General features: G+C 41.2%; 1 protein-coding gene and 1 pseudogene across 2 annotated transcripts in view; one reads left to right on the plus strand and one right to left on the minus strand.

The window, feature by feature from the left end:
- LOC101616200 overlaps positions 1–14,935 on the minus strand; it is a 96,330-nt pseudogene extending 81,395 nt beyond the window's left edge.
- Positions 1–27,578, plus strand: part of Znf148 (zinc finger protein 148) — a 153,300-nt gene that overhangs the window by 28,144 nt on the left and 97,578 nt on the right. For both annotated transcript variants that reach the window (XM_045146744.1, XM_045146743.1), the window contains exons 2-3: positions 9,213–9,294; positions 16,100–16,232. The gene's annotated coding sequence lies outside the window, so the exon portion shown is untranslated. The remainder of the gene's footprint in view (positions 1–9,212; positions 9,295–16,099; positions 16,233–27,578) is intronic.

The following is a 27,578-nucleotide window of genomic DNA, read 5'->3' on the forward strand; positions in this document are numbered from 1 at the left end:
CTTTGGACTGCAATTCAGGTCTGCCCCCGTGGTGACAAGCCCTCTGTAGCAGGAGTCTGCCTGCTAGGGGCTGAAGCTGCAAACTCAGTTTTTTTTTTTTCTTTTTTCTTTTTGGTTTTTCGAGGTAGGGTCTCACTCTGTCCAGGATGAACTAGAATTCACTATGTAGTCTCAGGGTGGCCTTGAACTCTCAGCAGTCCTCCTACCTCTGCTGGGATTAAAGGTGTGTGCCACCACGCCCAGCTTAATAAGCATCTAAGTCTCTGGGGCCGTACATTCACCATAAGTGCTAAACATGTTTTGTTTAGCCAATTATCTGTTGAACTTGGGGTATATTCTAGTGTTTTGCCATTATAAACAAAGTGGTAGTGAACACTTACGTGTAGGGTTTTGTGTATAGGAAAATTTTTCATTTTTCCAAGATAAATGCCCAAGGATGAGATTGCAAAGTTGTATGGTAAGTGTATATGTAGTTAGTTAAGAAGCTTGTAGACTGCTGAGCATGGTGGTGCATGCCTTTAAAGCCCAGGCGGAAGTAGGAGAATTGCCATGAGTTTGAGGCCACCCTGAGACTACATAGTAAGTTCCAGGTCAGCCTGGGCTAGAGTGAAACCCAACCTCAAACTCCCCCCCACAAAAAAAAGAAGCTTGCAGACACTCAGTGGTCACTGGTACTGTGCCACCTTACCATGGGTGCTTCCAAATGGTTCTGCAGAGAGGCTATACCATTTTACTTGGGCGTCAGTGATGTGTGATACCTACATCTGTATCTTTGCCAGTGTCTGGTACTACTAATATTTTAATTTGTATATCTTGATACTGAATATCTTTTCATATATTTATTTTCTACCCAGATCATTTTGTAAAATCATTTATTTATTTATTTATTTATTTATTTATTTATTTATTTGAGAGAGAGAGAGAGAGAGAGAGAGAAAGAGAGAGAGAGAGAGCGAGCAAGCACGGGAGCAAGTGAGTGAGAGGGGTAGAGACAATGGGTACACCAGGGCCTCTAGCCACTGCAAAGGAACTCCAGATGCATGCACCACTTTGTGTATCTAACTTTGTGTGGATCCTGGGGAGTTGAACCCAGGCTGTTAGGCTTTGCATGAAGTGCCTTTAACTATTGAGCCCTCTTTCCAGTGCCATCATGATTCATTTTGATTAGGGTTTTTTTGTTTTTTTTTTTGGTCTATAGGTGCCCAATTGTTCCAGAGCTAGTTGTTGAAAAGACTGTCCTTCCTCTTTGCCCCTTTGTCTAAAATTAGTCAAAGTGTTGGTGTAATTTTGAGCTCTTGATCGTGTTCCATTGATCTGAGTGTTCCATGCTTCTTCCAGTGCCATATTTGCCTTATTGCAGCTGTCTGATCTTAGAGGGGCAGAGTGTATCCTCCTATTTCTTCCTTTGTCAAGCTGGTTTTCTGGGTCTTTTGCCTTTTCCTATACATTTTGCAAGCATGTGCCTTTAACTGCTGAGCCAACTCTTTACCCCTTCCAGTACATTTTAGAACAATCTCACTTATATCTGTGAAAAATACCTTGCTGGGAGAGTGGTAGGAATTTAATAAGCCTGTAGTTTATGGGTTCACTTAATTATTTCTTTTTTTTTTATTTTTATTTATAATTTATTTATTTATTTGAGAGCGACAGACACAGAGAGAAAGACAGATAGAGGGAGAGAGAGAGAATGGGCGCGCCAGGGCTTCCAGCCTCTGCAAACGAACTCCAGACGCGTGCGCCCCCTTGTGCATCTGGCTAACGTGGGACCTAGGGAACCGAGCCTCGAACCGGGGTCCTTAGGCTTCACAGGCAAGCGCTTAACCACTAAGCCATCTCTCCAGCCCACTTAATTATTTCTTATTCATTTGTGAATAGAGAGGGAGCAAGGGAGAGAGAGAAGGAATGAGTATAGGCGCACTAGAGCCTCCTGTCAGTGTAAATGAACTCCAGGTATATACCACTTTGTGCATCTGGTTCATATGGATATTGGGAAACCAAACCTAGGCCTCAGGTTTTGCAAGCAAGCACTTTTAACCACTGAGCCATCTCTTCAGCCTGTACCTTTATTTTTTAAAATTAATTTTTTTTTTCAAGGTAGGGTCTCACTCTAGCCCCAGGCAGACCTGGAATTCACCATGTAGTCTCAGACTGGTCTTGAACTCACAGCCTCCTTTCTCTTCCAAGGATTAAAGATGTGCACCCTGGGGGAAGGGGGAGGAAGAGAGAGAGAAAGAAAATGGCATATTGGTTTCTAGCCATTGAAGTGGAACTCCAGATGCATCTACACTTTATGCATCTGGTGTCAGTGTGAGTAGTGGGGAACTGAACGTGTCATTAATCTTTGCAGACAAATGCCTTAATAGCTGAGCCATTTCTCCAGCCCTACATTTGCTTTTAATTCTCTTGTGTATATTGCTAGTAATGGAATTGTTAAATTAAGTGATAACTCTCTTTAACCTGTTGGGTAAATTGCAGGCTTGTTTTCAAAGTGGCTGTATTTCTGTCAGTATTGTATGAAGGTTCTAATTTTCCCATATCCTTCCCAACACCTAATATTTCACGCCCCCTTTTTATTTGGATACAGCTTGCTATATAGCCCAGACTGTACTCAATTTGAAATTCTGCCTCAGATCCCCTTTTGCTGGGATTATAGGCATGTGCCACTATGCCAGGCTTATAATTGTCCTTTTATTTTTGCATTTTATTTTTATTTATTTGAGAGAGACAGAGGCAGATACAATTAGAGATAGATAGAGAATGGGTGCACCAGGGCCTCCAGCTACTGCAAACAAACTGTGCCCCCTTGTGCATCTGGTTTACATGGGTCCTGGGGAATTGAACCTGGGTCCTTTGGTTTTGCAGGCAAGTGCCTCTAAGCCATCTCTCTAGCCTGATAATTTTTTTTTTTTCCAATTATAGCATTCCTGCTGGGCGTGGTGGCGCACACCTTTAATTCTAGCACTCAGAAGACAGAGGTAGGAGGATCATTGTGGGTTCAGAGTCATGCTGAGACTACATAGTAAATTCCAGGTCAGCTTGGGCTACAATGAGACCCTACCTTGAGAAAACAAAACAAAAAAATTATAGCATTCCTGGTTGATATCAAGTAATATTTAATGATGTGATACTGTTAAATATATGTTATGGGGAATTGACTATGGTGTCTCAGGGTGGCCTTCAACTCAAGGTGATCCTCCTACCTCTGCCTCCCCAGTGCTGGGGTTAAAGACCTGTGCCACTCATGGGCTACAAGGTGAAGGCTGGTTGGTTACTGGCAAGAACAAGAACTGGCTTGATTTGTGGGTTGGAAGTTTTAGCCCGTCCTTCAGTCTGCAGTACAGCCCTGTCATTACTTTATATACTTCCTATATATGGGGTTACAGTGTTTGACTGTCTGTGACTGGTTTATTTCTTTGAGCATTGTGTTGACTCTTCTTGTGTTGTTTTTGTTTTTCAAGATAGGGGGCCTCGCTTTAGCCCAGGCTGACCTGGAATTCATCCCCTAGTCTCAGGGTGGCCTTGAGTCACAGCATCCTCCTACCTTGGCCTCCTGAGTGCTGGGATTAAAGGCATGTGCCACCATGTCTGGCGATATTTATTTTATTACTTAAAAAAAGTTTTTTTTTTTTTTTTTAGCTGGGTGTGCTGGCACATGCCTTTAATCCCAGCATTTGAGAGGCAGAGTAGGAGGATCACTGTGACTTTGAGGCCAGTCTGGAACTACAGAGTGCGTTCCAGGTCAGTCTGGGGTAGATAAGGAGAGACCCTACCTCGAAAAAACAAAACAAAACAAAAAAAACCTGCAAAAGGAAAAAAAAAAAAAACATTGTTTTTTTTCCCTTTTTCCCCAAGACAGGGTCTCACTCTAGCCCAGGCTGCCCTGGAATTCACTCTGTAGTCCCAGACTGGCCTAAAGCTCGTGTTTCTGTGTAAATGGGCATGCAAGGGGTTTTTCTGAGAGCATCTGGCTTTGTGTGGGTGCTGAGGACTCTTAACTCTGACAGGTATGTTTGCAAGCAAGCAGCCTGGATTTTATTTAAATTTCCCTAAGGATTATAGGTGACAAGCATCTTTTCATGTTTTGTTGGATATTTAAATGTTGTCCTTGGAGAAACATCTATTCAGGGCTTTTGCTGTGTTTTACTCCTGGAGTTAGGATTGAACCCCTTATTTGGGCATAAGAAATGTCATAGAATTTTGTCATGGGTAATGTGCATTTTAAACCAAGTGAACCACTGAGCCATTTCTAGCCCCTGTTTTTCAGAGGAGATGAATTCTTTCTTTCTTTCTTCATTTCATTTCTCCCCTCTCCCCTTTCCTTCCCTCCCTCCCTCCTTCCCTCTCTCTTTCTTTTTTTATTTATTTTAATTTTTTGGCTTTTCAAGGTAGGGTCTCACTCTAGCTCAGGCTGACCTGAAACTCACTTTGTAGCCCACACTGGTCTCAAACTGTTTGTGCTTCTTATCTCAGCCCCCTGAGTGCTGGGATTATAAGCATGTGCCACCATGCCTGGCTGTTTTTCTGCTCTCCAGCTCAACAATTTTATTTCCTGTCACCTACATATTTGTATTTAACCCATATAGTAAGTTTTAATAATGTGTTATTTTGAGTTTTATAGTTTTTTAAAAAAATTTATTTGAGAGGGAGAGAGGGAGAAGTAGATATAATGGGTGTGCCAGGGCCTCCCAGCCACTGCAAACAAACTCCAGACACTACATTGTACACCTAGCTTAGGTAGGTAAGGCATGAGGAATCAGACCCACTTATTCCATGTTACTGTATAATTGCTTAAACTGCTGTTGCTGCTTTGTTTTTGAAGCAAGGTCTCACTCTAGCCAAGGCTGACTGGAGAGATGATTTAGCAGTAAGACTCTTGGCCTGCAAAGCCCAAGGACCCATGTTCAATTCCCCAGACCCACATGAGCCAGATGCACAAGATGATGTATGTGCACAAGGTGGTGCATGCATCTGGAGTTCAGTTGTAGTGGCTGGAAGTCCTGGCAAGTGCCAGTTCTCTCTTTTTCTCTTGTAAAAAAAATGCATGAGATAAATGTCTTTCATGAGGCAATTAGGCTTAATGTAGTTTCTGGAATTATATACAAATCATTAGGCTTCTTTGCATCACTTCTTGAGGTATTTTCTAATTCTTTCTTTTTCTTTTTTTCCCCCAAGGTAGAATTTTGCTATAGCCTAGGCTGACCTGGAACTCACTCTTTAGTTCTAAGCCAGCCTTGAACTCACAGCGATCCTTCTACCGCTGCTGGGATTAAAGGTGTGCACCACCATGCCAGGTGCTTTTTTTTTTTTTTTTAATATTTATTTATTTGCAAGCAGAGAAAGAGAGAGAGGGAGGGGGAGAAGAGAGACAGACAGAATGGGCATACCAGGGTATCTAGCAACTGCAAACAAAGTCCAGAAGCATGTGCCACTGTGTATCTGGCTTATGTGGATACTGGGGAATTGAACCTGGGTCCTTTGGCTTCACAGGTAAGTGCCTTCACTGCTGTGTCACCCCTCCAGCACTTTCTGATTTAAGGCAAAATCCAGTTTCCTAATCAGATGATTGATTCCCGTAGGTCAGGGTCCTACCATTTCTCTTCTGTGTAGGTAGCTACACTTCCTGTTGTGTGACCAGTATCTAGTATAAATCTTCTCAAAAGATGACTTGGAATATGACTGTTTTGGGCCTACTAGCATTTACATTTACTTACTCCTTCCTTGTGTGTGTTTGTGTGTGTGCGATGTTCCTAGGTGTGAGTGCAGTTATGCTACAATGTGTGTAGGTCAGAGTGCAACTTTTGGGTGTTGGCCTTTGCCTGTACCTCATTTGAGGCAGTCTCTGTCTGGTCACTGTTTTGTTGCCCAGGCTAGCTGGTCCTTGGACCTTTCAGGGCTTCTTTTGGCTCTGCCTCTCATCTCTCTGTAGCTGTGTTGTAATTACAGAAGCCTGGCCCAGTTTCTAGCTTCTATGTAGGTGTGAGGATCTGAATTCTGGTTCTCATGCTTGCACAATAAGCACTTGGTCCACCAGGCAATGTCCCCAGGCCCCTTTTAGTTTTTCCATAGTTTCTTAGCCCAGGCTGGACTCTTTAAAAATTAATTTAATTTATTTATTTGAGAGTGGCAGAGAAAGGGGGGAGGAGGGGAGAGAGAGAATGAATGTGAATGAGAATTAGAATGAGAATGGGTGCACCAGAGCCTCCAGCCACTGCAAGTGAACTCCAGATGCATGCTCCACTTTGTGCATCTGGTTTATGTGGGTCCTGGGGAATTGAGCCTTGAACCGGGGTCCTTAGACTTCACAGGCACGTGCTTAACTGCTATGCCTTCTCTCCTGCCCTCTCTTGTTTTCTTTTTCTTTCTTTCTTTTTTTTTTTTTAATTTAGTTTATTCTAGGCAGGGTGTCACTCTAGTCCAGGCTGACCTGGAACTTACTCTGTAGTCCCAGGTTGGCTTTGGGCTCTCATAGTGATCCTACTACCTCTGCCTTCCAAGTACTTGGATTATAGGCATATGCCACCATGTACAGTTGTTAAGTAAGTATATTTCATATTTTCCCTTTTTTTTCTATTTTAGGTTTTCAAGTTAGTGTTACACCCTAGCTCAGGCTTATTTGGAATTCACTATGTAGTTTCAGGGTGGCCTCAAACTCATGGCAATCCTCTTATTTCTACTTTCTGAGTGCTGGTATTAAAGGCGTGTGCCACCACAGCTGGCCATATTTTCCTTTTATTTTGAAATTAATGACATTTGTATACATGTATTTTGATTATATTCTTCACCTTTCATTACCTTCTTGGTTTCCCTTTCAATTCCTTCTTCCTAACTAGTCCCTTCTATTGTTATTATTTGTGATTCACCGAGTTTAATTAGGGTTGTTTGTATTAGCAGGGTCAGGGGAATTATTTAATGGAACATGAGCAGTCTACCAGTGACTGACAATACTATTGAAGAAAATGACTCTCCCTTTCTTAGCAACCATTAACTGCCAGTAGCTCCTCAGGGAGGAGGTAACAATTTCAAATTTTCTCTTTAATTTTTAAAAATTTATTTTTATTTAGTTATTAGAGACAGAGAGGGGGAGAGACAGAATTGGCATGCCAGGTCTTCGAGCCACTGCAAAAGAACTCCAGACACCTGCACCATCATGTGCATCTGGCTTACGTGGGGCCTGGAGAATTGAACCTGGGCCCTTTAGGTGCTGGGGTGGACTCAGGGCCTTAGCCATGGTAGCTTAGCACTCTGTCACTCAGCTTTTTTTTTTTTAAAATTTTTATTAACATTTTCCATGATTATAAAATACATCCCATGGTAATTCACTCAGCTTTTATCTCCAGCCCATGAAACAAATTATCTCAAAGTGCGTTTGTTTTTAATTGTTTTTTTATTTATAACTAGTTTAAAACTGAACTATTGATTGGGGTCTAGAAAATGCTAAGTTATAAGTCAAGAGCCTTAACTGCTGAATCATCTCTTCAGCCCATGCTAAGTTATATACCCTTTGATCAAAATTGTATAAACAAAGCTGGAGAGATGGCTTACCGGTTAAGATGCTTACCTACTAAGCCTAAGGACCCAGGTTTGACTCTTCAGATCCAACATTAACCAGATGCTCAAGGTGGCATATGTATCTGAAGTTCGTTTGTAGTGGCTAGAGACTGTTGCACATCCATCCGCCCTCTTTCTCTCTCTCCCTGTCTCAAATAAATAAGTAAATATTTTAAAAAGTATATAAACAGAACTTTGAATTTCTGTACTTGTTATTTTCTAGAATTAATTTTACAGCTTTTTTGGTTTGAAGGGTATCTATTGAGTCTTAATCTGTTAGGGCTGGTAGGCAAAAATGCCGTATATGATGTTTGTGAATAAAATTTTTTTGGCTTATTCTTTGTTTTTGATAGTTCGGCTTTAAATTTTCACGACCTTCATTTCATTTCATAAGCCTGGAAAAATATCACAGTTAATAATGAAAAAAAATTACTTGTGCCCAGTATTGGCAGATATCATTGCAGTGTTAATTTTTTATAGTGGTTGATCATAGCACATGTGGCCCCAGGATAGTCACAAACTTCCTAGGTAGTTGTGATGATTAATTAAATTCCTGCCTCCACTCCCAAGTGCTAGCACTACGCAGGATTATGCAGAGGTGGTGTTTGATTTCAGGGTCAAGTGCATGCTAGGCAAGCACTCTACCAGCTGAGCTACATCCCCACCCTCCTTTTTGTCACAGGGCCTTGTTATGTACTGGCTGGCCCTGAACTCCCTATGTAGCTTAGATTGTTCTCAGACCCATGCAGTCTCCTCAGCCTCTTGAGTCCTAGTGTAATAGCTTGATCCACCAACATTTCACAAAAACTATCCTTATTAATACTTTTCAGCAGAGGGAAATGTTACTGTGGAATTTTATCAAGAAATAGTACTACTTGGGCAATGGACTCTCACACATTGAAGACATCAACATATGATCATTCATTCATTGAGGCAGAATTTTACTCTAGTCCAGGCTGAAATGGAACTTACTTTGAGGTTCAGGCTAGTTTCACACTACAACAATCTTCCATCCTTCTACTGCAGCCTCCCCAGTGCTAGAATTATAGTTGTGAACCATCACAGTTCTCCCCTCCTTTCCCCTCTCCTCATTCACTTACACCAAGTTTCCTGATGTGTAACTCACACTGTCCAACACTTGTGACCTTTTGCCTCAACCTCTTCAGAGTGTTTGGTTACAGGGTGCCCTACCATTCCTAGTATAGTAACACATTTATGCCCCCCTAGTTTTTTTTTTTCCTCCTGAAAGTAGGGTCTTGCTCTAACACAGGCTGACCTGGAATTTACTATGTATTCTCAGGGTAGCCTCACACTTGTGGCAATCCTCCTACTTCTGCTTCCTAAGTGCTGGGGTTAAAGGCCTGGCTCCCCCCACCCCCAGTTTTATATAATTCAGAATTATTTTCTTGCCTTTAAAAAAAATCATAGTCCTTAACTAGAAATTAAATTTGAGTATATTCAATTTATTATCTTTGTCATAACCATTTCTGATATGTCATTGTAGTTGAACTTAGTTGCTGTTGTTGATACTTAATATACAGTATGTACTACAGAAAGATTTTATTAGATTTTTTTTATATTTAGCTATCACTATTTTGCTTAGTTTTAAGACTGTCTAATCTTCATTCTTCTGGGGGCTAACTTGTATTTCTATACTTTTTTAGGATAGAAGAGTGGAATCAACAGTTTGGTATTTCAGCCAAGTTATCTGGCAGGATGGGCATTTGTCTGACATATTTTATAGAGGTAATTCAACATTTTGTTTGTTTGGTTTGAGACAGTCTGTGTGGCCTAGATCTCCAGAGTCGTCTTGAATTTGTTTCTGATCCTCTTGCCTCAGTCTCCCAAGTGCTGGGATTGTAGGTGTAAACCATACCTGGCTCAACATTGTTTTATTCCGCTTTTATTTTTTTACTTGTGATAGTTGTCCACATCCCTGTACATGAACACAGGCACTTACTTCAAACCCTGCATTTACAAGGATAGTCTGTTTTTCCACTTACACCACTTGTATTATAGAACAAACATTATATATGAATAGTCTGATACTGCTACATAAATAAATAAACCACACACACACACACACACACACACACACACACACACACACACTCGTCTGGTTGCTTGCTATATATTCCAATATGACCTTGACCTATTAAAATATTATTTCTATTTATTTATTTGCAAGGAGAGAGAGAAAGAGAATATTGGTGCATGTGCCATTTTGTGCATCTGGCTTTAACATGGGTACTAGGGAATCTAATCCAGGCCATCAGGTTTTGCAGGCAAGCATCTTTAACTGATGAACCATCTCCCCAGCCTGATATTGAACTCATGCTTATGCTGTCATTCATACCCTCCTGCTTTTTGTGTTTGCTTTTTATGGTTTTACTTTTAGCATATACAAGTCTCAGTGACTATTACACCTGAAATTCTTTGAGCTTCTTGAATCTGTGCACTCATTTCTCCTTTAAAAATAGTATAGCCAGGCTGTAGAGGTGGCTTAGTGGTTAATCGCTTGCCTGTGAAGCCTAAGGACCCTGGTTCGAGGCTCGATTCCCCAGGACCCACGTTAGCCAGATGCACAAAGGGGGAACACACGTTTGGAGTTTGTTTGCAGTGGCTGGAGGCCCTGGCGCACCCATTCTCTCTCTCTCTCTCTCTCTCTGCCTTTTTGTCCTCCTACCTCTGCCTCCCAAGTGCTGGGATTAAAGGCATGCGCAACCATGCCCAGCATACCTTACTAAGGGTAGTGGTTTTCTTTGATTTTGAATCTGTTGTATTTTTGTATTTCAGTTACCTTATGCTTCAGTTCCACAATTTGCATTTGGTTCTTTCACATAATTTCTTTGCTTTATCGAGACTCCGTATTATCTGATTGTGTATTTTTAAATTAAAAATATTTTAGGGCTGGAGAGATGGCTTAGTAGTTAAGGCGCTTGTCTGAAAAGCCAAAGGATCCAGGCTCTATTGCCCAAGACCCACATAAGCCAGATGTACAAGTTTGTACATGTGTTGGAGTTCGTTTGTAGTAGCTGGAAGCCCTGGTGTGCCCATTTTTTTTCTCTCTCTGTGCCTCTTTCACTCTTTCAAATAAGTAAATAAAATATTAAAAAATTGTTTAAAAATAATAAAATAATCAAAGCTGGGTGTGGTATTTGATATTTGATATTTGAATCCAGCACTCTGGAGGCAGAGGTAGGATGGTCACCATGAGTTCAAGGCCAGCCTGAGACTACATATTGAATTCCAGATCAGCCTGGGCTAGAGTGAGACCCTACCTTAAAAAACCAAAATAAATATATTTATTTACAATGGGAGAAAGAGAATGAATATAAATTATGAGTGAATGGATACACTAGGGCCTTCAGCTTTTGGAAACAAACTCCAGAAACATGTACCACTTTGTGCATCTGGCTTCACATGGGTACTATAGAATCTAAGCTGGGGTCAACCCAGGCTAGCAAGCTTTGCAAGCAATTGCCTTTAATGGCTAAGCCATCTCTCCAGCCCATATTGGATTATTTTTATAATTAAAACAAATTTAAATCATTAGTTTATTTAACATATCTGTAACAATGTTTGAAATTTTTGTTCGTTTAAGCCAGCATACCAAAGACATTGACAGACAGTTTTTATATACTGCTAGTTTTCATGAATATGAGTCACTATCAATATCAGTTACATTTTCTGATTTTGTGTGTTTTGTAACTAACTGTTGAAAGTCGGGTGTTTTGCATAATACCCAGTGCCCAGTGCATATATTATAATAATTGTAGATTGTTCCTTATTCTTTAGGTTATTATTGCTGTTGTTGTTTATAGTATGGCTTATATAGGCTGTGCTCCTATTGAAAAAGAGCAACAAATTTTATTTTGTGCTAAAGTTTTATTTAGGAAAATAAACTAAGCATTAATATCCAGGAAAATTCTGAAATGGAAAAATGCCAAGTGGTAAATATTTGTATCTTCTAAATCTATATCAGAAGTTCATAAATGGAATTATTACTGGATTTGCTTTAGGTAGGCAAGGGTATTATTGCTTTTTTTTTTTTTTTTTTGGTTTTCGAGGTAGGGTCTCACTCTGGCTCAGGCTGACCTGGAATTCACTATGTAGTCTCAGGGTGGCCTCGAACTCTCGGAGATCCTCCTACCTCTGCCTCCCGAGTGCTGGGATTAAAGGCGTGCGCCACCACGCCCGGCTATTATTGCTTTTTAAAGCAACTTATTTATCTGTAAGGAGATAATAAATAAAAAGAGAATGGGTGCATCAGGGCCTCTTACCACTGCAAATGAACTCCAGATACATGTGCACTTTGTGCATCTCGCTTTACATGAGTACTGAGGAATTGAGCCCAGGTCATTAGGCTTTTTAGAGCATTTCTCCAGCCAAAATTATAATTTTTTTTTCAAGGTAGGGTCTTGCTGTGGCCCAGGCTGACCTGGAATTCACCATGTAGTCCTCAGGGTGACCTCATACTCATAATGATCCTCCCATCCCTGCGTCCCGAGTGATGGGATTAAAGGCGTGTGTCACCATGCCTGGTAGTTCTCTCTCTCTCTTTTTTTTTTTTTGGTTTTTCGAGGTAGGGTCTTACTCCAGCCCAGGCTGACCTGGAATTCACTATGGAGTCTCAGGGTGGCCTTGAACTCACGGCAATCCTCCTACCTCTGCCTCCTGAGTGCTGGGATTAAAGGCGTGCGCCACCATGCCCGGCAAAATGTGTAGCCCAGGCTGGCCTCGAACTCATGATCCTCCTGCCTCTGCCTCTTCAGCAACATCCTACCGGCGTGCGCCACCACAACCAGCTTTTTTTTTTTTTTTTTAAAAATTATTTATTTGTAAGCAGGGAGACAGAGAGGAGAGAGAAAAGAGATGGGGGCGGGAGGAGGAGGTCTCAGAGAAAATGGGTGCACCAGGCCCTCTAGCCAGTACAAATGAACTTCAGATGCCTGCGCCATTGTGCATCTGGCTATAAGTGGGTACAGGGGAGTTGAACCTGGGTTGCTAGGCTTTGTAGGCAAGTGCCTTCACCACTGAGCCATCTCTCCAGCCCTCTTCTTTTGTACTGTTTTAAACTGATATAAAATCATAGGCTAAGCCGGGCGTGGTGGCGCACGCCTTTAATCCCAGCACTCGGGAGGCAGAGGTAGGAGGATCGCCGTGAGTTCGAGGCCACCCTGAGACTCCATAGTGAATTCCAGGTCAGCCTGGGCTAGAGTGAGACCTTACCTCGAAAAACCAAAAAAAAAAAAAAAAAAAAGATAAAAATCATAGGCTGTTTTATCTATCTCTAAGCTTCCTATGAAGGAATTAATATAATTCATTTTTGGGACTCCAGGGTAGCAAATTTGATTAAAAAAACAAACAAACATTTTGTTTTTGAAGTAGGGTCTTACTGTAGCCTAGGCTGACCTGGAATTTACTAGTAGTCACAGAGTGGCCTCAAACTCAAGACAATCCTGCCTCTGCCTCCTGGGCGCTGGTATTAAACACCTGGCATGAATAAAATTTTTATTTTATTTTATTTTATTTTATTTTTTTTTTGTTTTTCAAGGTAGGGTCTCACTCGGGTCCAGGCTGACCTGGAATTAACTCTGTACTCTCAGGGTGGCCTCGAACTCATGGCGATCCTCCTACCTCTGCCTGCCGAGTGCTGGGATTAAAGGCGTGCGCCACCACGCCCGGCCAATAAAATTTTTAGTTTGATACTTTGCTCAGGAATCCTTACTGTCAGGAAATAAATAAATAAATATATGTGTATATACACACACACATGTATGTATGTATGTATGTATGTATGTATGTATGTATGTCTATCTATATACACACACACATACATACATACACACACATACATACATACATACTGTGGTCTTTGATTTTGGCTATATTCCACATTTTCTGCATGTTTGGTTCCATTATTTTGTTTACTTTTTCTTGTCCATAATAACTTTGTTTTCAAGATTTTGGTATCTAGGCCCTTAATATGATTTTAGAATTATACTCTTTGTTTTGAATGCACAGTTGTTTTTTATGTTGCTAGTTGTGCTTGTTACTTGCAGAGCCTGCATTTTGTTTTTTGTACAAAGCAGAAAAAATGGCATCATTAAGTGGTTGGTTGCTGAATCTTTTTCTTTATATATATATATAGTATTAACAACATATTTTGAATAGATACATCATGTGTTGGTACCCTCTTTTCCCTTGTCCCTGCCTCCATTCCGCTGGGGACCCTCCTCATTGAGGTTGCTGATATTCCCCATGGGGTTGTGGTTTATATGTTGTGGGAGCAGCAATCAGTTATTTAATTAGTTTATTTTTTGTGGGGAGGGAATACCTCTGGGCATGATGTCTCAACCTGTGGCTCTCACATTCTTTCCACCCCCTTCCTCAAAATTCCCTGAGCCATGTTGGGTGAGTTTTAAGTCTACTTCAGTGATGAGCTCTTAGGAGCCTCTGGATCTCTGTTTTGGTAGGCGTTGAGTGTCCTCAGGGTCCTGAGGGTATCCTGGTGCTGATTGTCATGTTCACCATGGCAGCAGTGCTCTTGCTCGTTTCCCCAGTTCCTCTGTGGTTTCAGCTGTGGCTTGGCTGTAGTGTGAGGGGTGGTTTATTTCTTTGAATCTCGCTGCCTTTTGAAAAAGAAGAGATTCTCCAATGGAGAGTGAAGTCAGCATAGTTTAAATGGGATAAGCTTTATTAATTTAGGGAGAATTTGATGTATGTAACCCATTTTTTAGCCAAAGATTAGTGAGAACTCAACACTGGAGAGCATAGTCTTTGTCTCCATAGGATTCTGATGTGGTTCCCAATTCCAGATGTGGGTTCCTTTACATTGAGTGGATCACTTAGCCAATCAGAAAGCAACTGGTTACTCATCAAGGCTGTGTGCCACTATTGCACTGGTGTGTACATCTTGTCAGGGTGTTTGCTTTTGAGTAGCTTACCCCTGGTTGCTCAGACTGTTGTTGGCCACTTTCCCCTAGTAGCTCATGTAGTGCTGGGGACTGGCTCTCTTCTGGATTCCAGCCAGGTCTCAATGCTTTGTGTTGGCAGCATATGGTGTCTTCAGCAATTGGGTCTTACCTTTTGCTTCAGGCAGGTAATCAAGTGCTTTGACAGAAATCTGTCTTGATTTGGGGACCTCATAGGTCTCTCTGATCAACAGCTCTCTCTAGCAACCAATTTCTGTTACTGGGAATTACAGGCCAGGAACAAAAAAATTACTCTGTGTGTGTGTGTGTTTATATATGTATGTGTATTTTTTTTTTTTTTTTTAAGGCTTCATTCCACTCTCTCCAGGGCTGTTCTTTTCAGGTGCTTACCCCTTATTCCTGTTGAAGGTTATATCTTTTAGTCTATCTCCAAGAATAAGGGTTTCCATGTTACCATTTCATTTTGGATTTATGTTTCTGTTTGTTTTTTCCCCACCTTCCCCTTCCCCCAAACCCTTCCATCCCTATTGTCTGGGCCTTGAATTGCCTATCAGGTATGGTAGCAACTTGAGCTGGTCCAGGTTAGGAACTGCAGTTAAGTGAGACCATGACATTTGTGTTTCTGTGATTGTGTGAGTTCGCTGAGTATGATCTGTTCTAAGTCTGTCCATTTTTCTACAAATTTCATTGTACTATTATTTTTTCCTTACTTCTGAGTAGAATTCCATTGCATAAATGTATCGCAACTTTGTTATTCATTCATCCAATAATGGACACCTAATTCCAGTTGTTAGCTATAATGAATTGAGCATCTATAAACATGGTTGAGCAAATATCTGTGTAGTGCAGCATGGAGCATTTAGGATAAATGTCCAGTAAGGGAATAACTGGGTCTGTTGGTAGCTCTATGTTCATCCTTTACAGGAATCTCCATATTGATTTCCATAGTGGTTGTACAAGTTCACATTCCCACCAACAGTGGATGAGGGTTCCTTTTCCCCCACATGTTCGCCAATATTTGTTGTCTGAGTTTTAAACTGTAGGTCTATGCAGATTATTTTATTTTATTTATTTATTTGGGAGAGATTTGGAAAGAGAGAGAGAATGGGTATGCCAGGGCCTCTAGCCACTGTAAATAAACTCCAGATGCATGTGCCACTTGTGCATCTGGCTTACATGGGTCCTGGGGAATAGAACCTGGGTCCTTAGGCTTCACAGCCAAGTGCTTCAACCACTAAGCCGTATCTCCAATCCTATGCAGATTATTTTTTAAAATTTAATTTAATTTTTTATCTTTTCACAATTTTTATTAACATTTTGCATGATTATAAAAATATCCCATGGTAATATTTTCCCCTCTGAAATTCCATTCTCCATCACAGATTATTTTTTAATAAGGTGGGGTTGTTCCTGTCTGACTACTTATCACTGCTGCATTTTCCCAGTTCATACCTAAATAGCAAGTCCATGCGTTGTCATTCACAAATTGCTTCCTGGATGGATGAAGCGATCACTTCAGAATTCATACCAGTTTGCACATACTATATTTGTATAGCATTTTTTTGTCTCCCTAAGTAATGTGTTTTGTTCATTGTATTTGTGTTTTATTGTAGGAATTCGATGGCATAAGTGATTGACGTGGGATTGAGTTTCTGAAGCCTATGAAAGGTAGAAACTCAACCATGGTTTCTTTCTCACCTCAACAGCATTCACTTCCTTGAAGTCTTCTTTTTACCTTAGGCTCAGGTAACTTTAATATTTATTTTTTCACAATATTGAGCAAGTAAATTGTTTTTCAAATATGAAACCTGTAGCTGATAGATTTCATGTTTTAATTTTTATGCTTGAAAGAAACTTTTACTTAAAAAATTTTAAGATAAATTGAATGGCGATATCGTTTTAGACTGATTTTTTAGTTAAAATACACTAGATATCATGTAATAAGTGAAATTTAAGTAGAAGTTATTTTCTTTCATCTTATTTCTTTTTTTAAAAATTTTTGTTTATTTTTTTAAAATTTATTTATTTGAGAGCGACAGACAGAGGGAAAAAGAGTCAGAGGGAGAGAGAGAGGAGAGAATGGGCGTGCCAGGGTCTCTAGCTGCTGCGAACGTACTCCAGACGCGTGTGTCCCCTTGTGCATCTGGCTAATGTGGGTCCTGGGGAATCGAGCCTCGAACCAGGGTCCTTAGGATTCACAGGCAAGTGCTTAACCGCTAAGCCATCTCTCCAGCCCTCATCTTATTTCTTATTTATTTATTTATTTGTTTGTTTGTTTGACAGAGAAAGATGGGGGAAGAGAGAGAAAGAAAGAGAGAATGAGGATGAATGAATATGAATGGGTGTGCCAAGGCCTCCAGCCACTGCACATGAACCTCAGATGCATGTGCCCCCTTGTGCATCTGGCTTACGTGGGTCCTGGGGAGTCGAACCTGGGTCCTTTGGCTTTGCATGCAAAAACCTTAACTGCTAAGCCATTCCTCCAGCCCCCTTTCATCTTATTTCTTGACAGAGGATTGTACTTTTACCTCTGTCCTTAATGCACATACCTTCCATTTCCAGAATGTCTAGGCAACTGTTACATTCCAAATTCTTGCATATATGTGTGTGTTTACCATACAGCTTTGAATATCGATATAAACTTAACACTGAACTTGCACATATTATGTTAATCTTCATTAAAATAAAGAAGTATTCTTATAGCTAACTCAGATAATTTACATTTGTTATATAGTAGAATTGGCTATTAACATGGGAAAGATAGAAATACATATATATATTTAAAATTTTAAACAACTTAAATTTTTTTTCTTTTTTTCTGTTTTTGGTTTTTTAAGGTAGGGTCTCTCTCTGGTCCAGGCTGACCTGGACTTCACTATGTAGTCTCAGGGTAGCCTTGAACTCATGGTGATCCTCCTGCCTCTGCCTCCTGAGTGCTGGGATTAAAGGCATGCGCCACCACGCCCGGCAATGTTTCTTTCTTTTAAGGATATTTTTATTTGCAAGCAGAGACTGAGAAAGAGAACATATAGATGCACCAGGGTATTTTATCAGTGCAAATGAACTCCAGATACTTGTGTCACTTTGTGCATCTGGCTCTACAAGGTTACTGGGGAAGTGAATCCTGGCCAGCAGGCTTTGCAGGCAAGCGCCTTCAACTGCTGAGACATTTCTCCAGCCCCAAAAGTAATTTTTATTTATTTGAAAGCTCCATGTAAACTGACCCATGATTGTATGGAGTTTCCAGAACTATTAAGATTCAGAGCACCTTTGGCCTTGGAAGGGATTGGGGGTAAGTGTTGGGAATGATTGCACCCACGGTATTGTATACTCTAGGTATGTTGCACTCTAGTGCTGAATTTACATCCTCAGACCATGTTATTCTTTTTTTTTTTTCTTCTCTATTTTTGAGGTAGGGTCTCACTCTAGCTCAGGCTGATCTGGAATTCACTCTGTAATCTCAGGGTGCCCTTGAACTCACAGTGATTCTCCTACTTCTGCCTCCTGAGTGCTGGGTTATATTAAGGGCGTGCACTGCCACATCCAGCTTAAGAAGATATATGTTTTTTTTTTTTTTTTTTTTTTTTGAGGTAGGGTCTCTCACTGGTCCAGGCTGACCTGGAATTAACTATGTAGTTTCAAGGTGGCCTCGAACTCATGGAGATCCTCCTACCTCTGCCTTCCGAGTGCTGGGATCAAAGGCATGTGCCACCATGCCTGGATTTAAGAATATTTTTTATAATACTTTTATTAATACAACTATAGCAATCCATTTTCTTTTTTAAACATTATTTATTTATTACTGAGAGAAAGAGGGAGAGAGAAAGAAAGAGAGAAAAAGAGAGAGAATGAGCATACACTAGGGCCTCTAGCCACTGAAATGAACTATAGATTACATGTGCCATGTGCATCTGGTTTATGTGGATCCTGGGGAATTGAACCTGGGTCTTTTGGTTTTGCAGGCTACCTTAACTGATAAGTCATCTCTCCAGCCCTTGTAATACTTTTTGTTTGGTGAATTTTTTTTTTCCGAGGTAGGGTCTCATTGCCCAGGCTGACCTGGAATTCAATATGTAGTCCCAGGCTGGCTTTGAACTCATGGCAGTCATCCTACCTCTGCCTCCTGAGTGTTGGGATTACAGGTGTGCACCATCACCCCTGTCTTTAATACATTTTTTAGAACATGTTAGTGATAAACCTTTGGAATATAATATGTACTTAGATTCTAGGTTTTTTGTGGAAGGCTTCACTGTTATGTAGAAATGTCTTAACTTTGGCTTAAATATTTGTATCTTTATTTTTCTGTTGTTAAAAGTAGTCATGAGGGCTGGAGAGATGGCTTAGCGGTTAAGCGCTTGCCTGTGAAGCTTAAGGACCCCGGTTCGAGGCTCGATTTCCAGGACCCATGTTAGCCAGATACACAAGGGGCGCATGTGTCTAGAATTCGTTTGCAGTGGCTGGAAGCCCTGGCACGCCCATTCTCTCTCTGCCACCTTCTCTCTCTCAAATAAGTAAATCAAAAAATAAACAAGAAAAAATTAAAAAAAAAATAGTCATGAGTTGCAGAGATGGCTTAGTGGCAAAGGCATTTGCTTACCAACTCTGATGACTCATGTTCAATTCTTTAGTACCTACATAAAGTCAGATACACAGGCTGGCGAGATGGCTTAGCAGTTAAGGCGCTTGCCTCCAAAGCCAGAAGATCCCTGTTTGACTCTCCAGGACCCATGTAAGCCAGATGAACAGGGGTCGCATGCATCTGGAGTTGGTTAACAGTGGCTAGAGCCCTAGATTGCGCTCTTTCTCCCCATCTTTCTCCCTCTCAAATAAACAAAGAAATTAAATATTTTAAAGTCAGATACACAAAATGGCATATGCATTTGGAGTTTGTGTACTGTGGTAAAATGCCCTGATGTGCTCATACTCTCCTTCCCTCCTTTTTTTCTTTCTCTGCCTCTCTCTCTCTCTCAAATTGAAACATTTTTAAGAAGTAATCATAGTTTATCTAGTTGTCATATTGTACCAAATCGTTACTCTTAACTTCTTTAACAATTATATTGGAAGATATTGAATATAAATATGCTTATTATTTAAATATCATTTATTTATTTAAATTTATTTTCATTTTATTTTTGGTCTTTCAAGGTAGGGTCTCACACTAGCTCAGGCTGACCTGGAATTCACGATATAGTCTCAGGGTGGCCTCAAACTCACAGCAATCCTCCTACCTCTGCCTCCCAAGTGCTGGGATTAAAGACATGTGCCGTCACACCCAGTTTATTTTTATTTTTATTTATTTATTTGAGAGTGACAGACACAGAGAGAAAAGAGGTAGGGTGGGGGTGGGGATGGGCACATCAGGGCCTCCAGCAACTGCAAAAAAACTCCAGATGCATGTGCCACCTTGTGCATCTGGCTTACGTGGGGGTTCAAGCCTCGAACCAGGGTCCTTAGACTTCAAAGGCAATTGCTTGACTGCTAAGCCCTCTCTCCAGCCCTAACTATCATTTTTTCTTACTGGCACTGATTAGAAAAAGATCATTTTGTCTAGTTGCCATCATTTTGTTTTAAAAGATGCTCCTACTAGGATGTTTTGAAATAGTAGCACTTTGAAAATCAGCATGTTGGGAGCTGGAAAGATGGCTCAGCATTTAAAGGTGCTTGCTTGCAAAGATTGATGGCCCAGGTTCAGTTCCTCAGTACCCACATAAGCCAGATGTACAAAGTGGCTCACATGTCTGCATTTAGTTTGTAATGGTAAGGAGCCCTAGCATGCTTAGTTTCTCTTTCTCTTTCTCTGTTTATAAATAAATAAAATATTTAAAAAATCAGCATTGCTGGCCTGGAAGGATGGATTAGCAGTTAAGGCCCTTGCCTGCAAAGGCTAAGGACCCAGATTCAACTCCTGGGACCCACATAAGCCAGATGCACATGGTGCATGCATCTGGAGTTCTCTTACATTGGTTGGAGGTCCTGGCACACCCATTCTCTCTTTCTCTGTCACTCTCAAGTAAATAAAAATATTTTTGAAAAAGTTCAAGGCAACCTGGGCTACAGGTTACCCTGGGCTAGATTGAGATGCTGCTTTAAACTCCATCTCCTCAAACCCAATCACAACAAAATCCGTGTTGTTTACCAGAGAGACCTTATAGTATGCAAAATGATATTTATATAAAGATATATCTGAGTGTTGGGGTATATGGGTATAGGATGGCATATGCCAAGTACTTAGGAAGCTGAGACAGGAGTGCCATGAGTTAGTTCAAAGCTAGTCAGGGTTATACCATGAGACTGTCTCAAAAAGAAAAAGATCAAATTCCATAAGGAGAAAGGTGTGGGGGGGAGGTAGGAGGGTAATGTATGAAAATATCAAAAAGTAAATTAGGGGCTGGAGAGATGGCTTAGGGGTTAACGAACTTTTCTGCAAAGCCAAAGGACCCAGGTTCAGTTCCCTAGGACACAAGTAAGCCAGATGTCCAAGGTAGTCAAGAGTCTGGAGTTTGTTTGCAGTAGTTAGGAACCCTGGCATGCCCATTTTCTCTTTTAAGTAAATAAATAAATGATTACATAAAGTAGGCAGTATTTTTTTTTTTTTTTTGAGGTAAGGTTTCATTCTAGCCCAGGCTGACCTAGAATTCACTATGTAGGCTCAGGCTGGCCTTGAACTCACTGTGATCCTCCTACCTCTGCCTCCTGAGTACTGGGATTAAAGGCATGCGCCACCATGCTCAGCAGTAATTTTTTGTTTTGTTTTGTTTTTTTGAGGTAGGGTTTTGCTCTAGCCCAGTCTGGCCTCAAATTCACTATGTAGTCTTGGTGGCCTCGAACTCACGGTGATCTTCCTACCTCTGTCTCTGGAGTGCTGGGATTAAAGGCATGTGTCAGCATGCCTTGCAATTAAGTAATTTTTTTAGGGCTTACAGGAATTTAAATATCACTCCTAAAATCTTTTCAAATACTTTTTTTTGCAGTAGGTACTCAAAAAACTGAACTGGAACTCACACTGAAGTCCCAGTCTGGCCTTGAACTCAACAATAGTCCCCCTACCTCTGTTTTCTGAATGCTAGGATTAAAGGCATGTTCATCCGCACTTGCCTACTTTATTTTTGAAAACAAATTCTCTTTTAGGAAATTACTGGATAAAATTATGAAATACTTTTTTTTTTTGTGAGGTAGAGTTTCACTGTATCCTAGGCTGACCTGGAATTCACTATGTAGTATAAGGGTGGCCTTGAACTAACAGCGATCCTCCTACCTCTGCCTCCCAAGTGCTGGGGTTAAAGGCGTGCCCCACCACGCCTGGCTCAAAACACTTTTTTTTTTTTTTTTAAATAAAAGCAAAATCCAGAACAAAAATAAAACAAAGACATGAATGTAGAATATCCCTAGATAAGAGGTATCTTGTCTCCCCTCTCATCTCAGGGTCTCACTCTAGCCCAGGCTGACCTAGACTTCACTGTGTAGTGCTGGCACAGACTCATAGCAATCTCTTATCTCAGCCCCCGCGGGTTGGGACTGAAGCTATTTATTTGAGAGAGACAATATTGAGAATATGGGCACACCAGGGCCTTTTGCCACTGCAAATAAATTCTGTATTCCTGTGCCACTTTGTGCATATGGCTTTACACGGATACTGGGTAGTTGAGTTGGGAACAACAGGCTTTGCAAGCCAGTGCCTTTTTAAAAATTTTTTTGGTTTTTCGAGGTAGGGTCTCACTCTAGCCCAGGCTGACCTGGAATTTACTATGGAGTCTCAGGGGGCCTTGAACTCATGGCGATCCTCCTACCTCTGCCTCCCGAGTGCTGGGATTAAAGGCGTGCGACACCACGCCTGGCTCAGTGCCTTTTTAAAAAATGTATAATTTTATTATTGACAATTTCTATACTTACAGACAATAAACCATAATTCCCTCCCCGCACCCACTTTCCCCTTCACAACTCCACTCCGTCATATCCCCTCCCTCTCTCCATTAGTCTCTCTCTTGTTTTGATGTCATTGTCTTTTTCTCCTATTTATGAGGGTCTTGTGATGGTATTGCTAGGCACTGCAAGGTCATGGGTATTGAGGCCAATTTCTGTTTGGACAGTTGCATTATAAGGAGTTGTACCCTTCCTTTAGTTCTTACATTCTTTCCACCAACTTTTCTGCTGTGGGCCCTTAGCCTCGGAGGGTATGATAGACGTGTTTCAGTGCTGAGCACTCCTCTGTCATTTCTTCTTAGCACTATGTTGTCTTTTGGGTCATCCCAGTGGTCATTAATATACGAATATGAACATTAAGTGTAGTGCTTACTGGGTAGTTTGGTGAGGACAATATATGCATTTAACCAGACAAGAGCAGGGCAAGCCAGTTCTTTTAACTGCTAGGTCACATCTCTACTCCCCGCAACCAGTTTTTGGTTAGATCAGAGCTTTAATTTGGAAAATGACAGTATAGAAAAATTTTGACATAAAGATTACAGTTTTGTTAAAGGACTACCTTTTTTCTCTTGTTTTCAGAATTTTTTTTTTTAAAAAGAACTTTCCTTGTTTATTTGCAAGGGGAGGGAGAAAGAAAGAATATAAATGGACATGCCAGGGCCTTCTGCCATCACAAATGTACTCCAGATGCATATGCCACTGTGCACCTGCCTTTATGTGGATACTGGGAAATCATATGTGTATCATCATGCTTTGCAGGTAGATGCCTATAATCATTGGGCTCTCTCTCCAGACCATATTATAATTATTAAGTAAGGTAACTTACATAAAGGTGCCTAGCCCAGTTCCTTATACCTAGTAGATCCTCAACACATTATTAGTTTTCATCATATCTTAGTTGTCTTTTCCATGTTATTGTAGACAATGTAATAATTATTTTATATTTATTGTATTTATTCATTTATTTATTTTGAGAGAGGGGCAGATAGAGAATGGACACACTAGGGCTCCAGTTACTGCAAATGAACTCTAGACACATGTGCCACCATGTGCATCTGGCTTACGTGTGAGTCCTGGGGAACCAAACATGGGTCCTTAGTCTTTGCAGGCAAATGCCTTAACTGGTAAGTCATGTCTCCAGCTGTAATAATTATTTTCTAATGGAGACTGTTAGTAAATTTAGAAAGACATTTTCTCATTAAATGCATGAAACTTCCACTTAAAAAACAATCTCAGTAAACATTTTAAGTGCTTTATATATTTAAGTAGAAATGATGTCAGGTGGGGCTGAAGGGATGGCTTAGCGGTTAAGGCATTTGCCTGCAAAGCTGAAGGACTCAGGTTTGATTCCCCAGGACCCACATTAGGCAGATGCACAAGGGAGCCACATGTGTCTAGAGTTCGTTTGCAGTGGCTGGAGGCCCTGGTGTGTCCATTCTCTCTCTCTCTCCCCCTCTTTCTCTACCAAATAAATAAATAAAATTAAAAAAAAATGATGCTAGGTGTGGTGGTGCACGCCTTTAATCTCAGCACTCGGGAGGCAGAGGTAGGAGGATTGCCATGAGTTTGAGGCCACCCTGAGACTACATAGTGAATTCCAGGTCAGCCTGGACTAGAGTGAGACCCCTACCTCCAAAAACAAACACCAAAAAAAGAAAAAAGAAAAGAAATGAATGGTATTGCCCCTTTGGTTCATGTATTTCTGTTAACTTTGATTTTTTTTTTTTTTTTAGAATTTAATTTATTTTGAGAGAGGGGGAGATAGAATAGGCACATCAGTGTCTCTAGCAATTGCAAACAAACTCCAGATGCATCTGGCTTCTGGGTCCATAGGCTTCACAGACAAATGCCTTCACCACTGAACCATCTCTCCAGCCCAATTTTCATTTCTGAAAGCAAGCCTAAACAGTCCCCTGAGGTTTGGCAATAATTGTCACAGTATTATATTAAAGGCACATGTTTTAATTCCTTATTAAAAGGACTTTTACTCTGTGTGTAAAGCTATAAAGCTTAATTTCTAAGTATTTGAACCTAGTTAATCTATCCAGAATATTAAATTAGATGACATCTGCTACAGGTAAGATTTTATTTTATACATTGTATTTCTTTTTTATTTTAAATTACTATTATTTTTATACAGCTGAAGCAAATATCTGTCAATGAGAAAGGTTGGTAGTCAGAAACAGGACAGTCAGACAGACAGACAGACAGACATACATAATTTGTACAAGCCTATAGGACAAGAAAGTGGAAGAACTTTGGAAAAATACTCCTTTATTCCTTGTACTTACACCTTGTACAAGTACCTCCTTATACCTCTCCTATCTGCCAATAGACTTTAACTTTTCTTCTGGTGACTCTGAGGCAAACCTCCCTGCATGTTCAAACCCAAATACAACAGAAGATCCCATCCACAAAAGTTAATGTATGGGTTGGAAAGATGGCTTAGCAATTAAGGCACTTGCCTAAAAAGCCAAAGGACCCAAGTTTGATTCCCCAGGACCCATGAAAATGCACAAGTTGGCACATGCGTCTGGAGTTCATCTGCAGCATGTGGAGGTCCTGGTGTGCCCATTCTCTCTTTCTCTATCTGCCTCTCTCCCTCCCTGAAGTTAATTAAAAAAAAAAAATTAAAATCTCTTTAAAAAAAGTAATGCATGCTACTTCCCTTCTAATTTAATATTTTTTTGAAGGACATCATATTTAGACAGGGAATGAATAGCTTTATGGAGCCAAGCCTGGCACCACAGAGCGGGGCAGTTGTCACATTTGTGTAGAAAGCTCAGTCTTGGGAAAGGGGAACAGCAGGGATTAGGCTGTGAGGGCAGCTGGCATGACTGGGTTGGGAGGGAATGACATGTGGCCTTCCCCAGGGCTGAGGGAAAGGCATTTTGCTCAGTCTCCTGCCCACACCTGTGTGAAGCTTCATTGACTTCTTGCCCCCTTCAGTGGCCTAGAGGCTGTTTACTGGCTGAACCTCTGGAAGAAACTTTTGCTAAATTTATTTATTTATTTTTAAGTTTTTCGAGGTAGGGTCTCACTCTAGCCCAGGCTGATCTGGAATTCACTACGGAGTCTCAGGGTGGCCTTGAACTCACGACGATCCTCCTACCTCTGCCTCCCGAGTGCTGGGATTAAAGGCGTGTGCCACCACGCCCGGCTAACTTTTGCTAAATTTATAAGTGCTGTTCCTAATGGCACAGGTCCAGCCTTGATGGTCCTTGGGAGGGCACCTGCTCCCTGGTGCCCATTTCAGCCTGTATTGTGCAGCAGTACCCAGATGGAGTTGGTGCTTGGGGGCTTGATTCTCACCATCTACATTGGCCCCAGCATGGCCTACTGCTACTTCACAGCACTAAAGGGTAGATTTGAGGCACACTGTCATGAGATGCCACCTGCCACAAAGCTGATGCCCACAGATGTCTGTTTCTTTTGTCTGAGCCCATTGAGGCAGCTTTTCACTAGGTCATAGTTGAACCGGTTGCAGTGCTGGGAAGGTGATGGGGCCCCAGTCCTGCCACAGTGAGTGCAGAGTTGGTGCTTGTACAGGGCTGAGCCAGGAGCCTGGCTGGCCACATGGTACCTCTGAGTCTGATGAAGGGTGGGTCCCTAGTTGATTTAGTATATTTAAGAAGGATCAGCAAACTGCAAATTAAGAAAAACTGATGCCATGAATCCATATTAATAAGTGAAAAACAACCCTTTTCCTAGACCTACCTTCCTTCTTAGGTAGAGGAAAGACTAAATCTTGAAAAGAGGAAAGAATTCAGTGAAATAATCTGCTAAAGGACATTAGGATAAGTTGGCTCAGACCAGGCCCTTTCCTTCTCTCCTCTCTGCTTTTTGCAGCGTTGTCTGCCCTAGTTCACCTGAACCTTAGAGGAAGGATTGCAACCCCACTCTTGTTGAATGAGCTCAAGAACATCATTGTCCATCTGACTTGGTTCTTGCTTTTTTAAAATTTTTAAAAATTTATTGAGAGATATGTGTGTTGGGGGGGGGAGAGTGTGTGTGTGTGGGGAGAGAATAGGTGCACCAGTGCCTCTAGCCACTGCAAATGAACTCCAGATGTATGCCCCACCTTGTGCATCTGGCTTACGTGGGTCCTTTGGCTTTGCAGGCAAGTGCCTTACCTATAAGCCATGTCTCTAGCTCTTTCTATTTATTTATTTATTTTTATTTGAGGAGGGTGCAGATAGAGAATGGGCATGCCGGGGTCTCCAGCCACTGCAAACAAATTCCAGATGCATGTGCCACCTTGTGCATCTGGCTTATGTGGGTTCTGGAGAATCAAACCTGGTTCCTTTGGCTTTGCAGGCAAGGGCCTTAACCTCTAAGCCATCTCTCCAGTCCCACCCCGTTTTTAAAAAATATTTTTTATTTTTATTTATTTATTCATTGGACAGAGAAAGTGAGAGGGCACACCAGGGCCTCCAGCTATTGCAAACGAATTCCAGATGCATGCACCCCTTGTGCATCTGGCTTATGTGGGTCCTGGGGAATTGAACATGGGTCCTTTGGCCTTGCAGGCAAGCACCTTAATCACTAAGCTATTTCTCCAGTCCTTTCCTCCCAGTTTGATTCAACCCTAGCACTCAAGTGGTAAAGATAGGAGGATTGCCATGAGTTCAAGGCCAGCCTGGGATTACAGAGTGAATTTTAGGTCAGTGTGGGCTAGAATGAGACCCTGCCTCAAAGAACTAAACAAACAAACAAAAAAAGTCTTGAGCTGGGTGTGTTGGCACATGCCTAACACTCAGCACTCAGGAGGCAGAGGCACGAGGATTGAGTTCAAGGCCACCCAGTGACTATATAGTGAAGTCCAGGTCAGCCTGGGCTAGAGTGAAACATTACCTTGAAACCCCATTCCCCCCCCCCCCGTCTTATCTGAGCAGTGTTCATAGATACTACAATTTTTGTTGATACTAAAGTATTTTTCTAATATTTCAGGAAAATGGTCTCAGAAGCACAGTTATAGGCTATGTAATCTAACTCTGAATATTTGCTTTAATTTAGGATCATAGGGATATGATCTGGCCTGTTACTGTGTATGGCGTATTTGTAGGAACAATTTTGAAAAGGTCAGTACTTTTGGTTTTTTGAAGTAGGCTTTACCCTAGCCCAGGCTGACCTGGAATTCACTATGTAGTCTCAGGGTGGCCTCAAACTCTA

The sequence above is a fragment of the Jaculus jaculus genome, chromosome 4 (genome assembly GCF_020740685.1).
Source record: "Jaculus jaculus isolate mJacJac1 chromosome 4, mJacJac1.mat.Y.cur, whole genome shotgun sequence".
Classification (NCBI taxonomy): Eukaryota; Metazoa; Chordata; class Mammalia; order Rodentia; family Dipodidae; genus Jaculus; species Jaculus jaculus.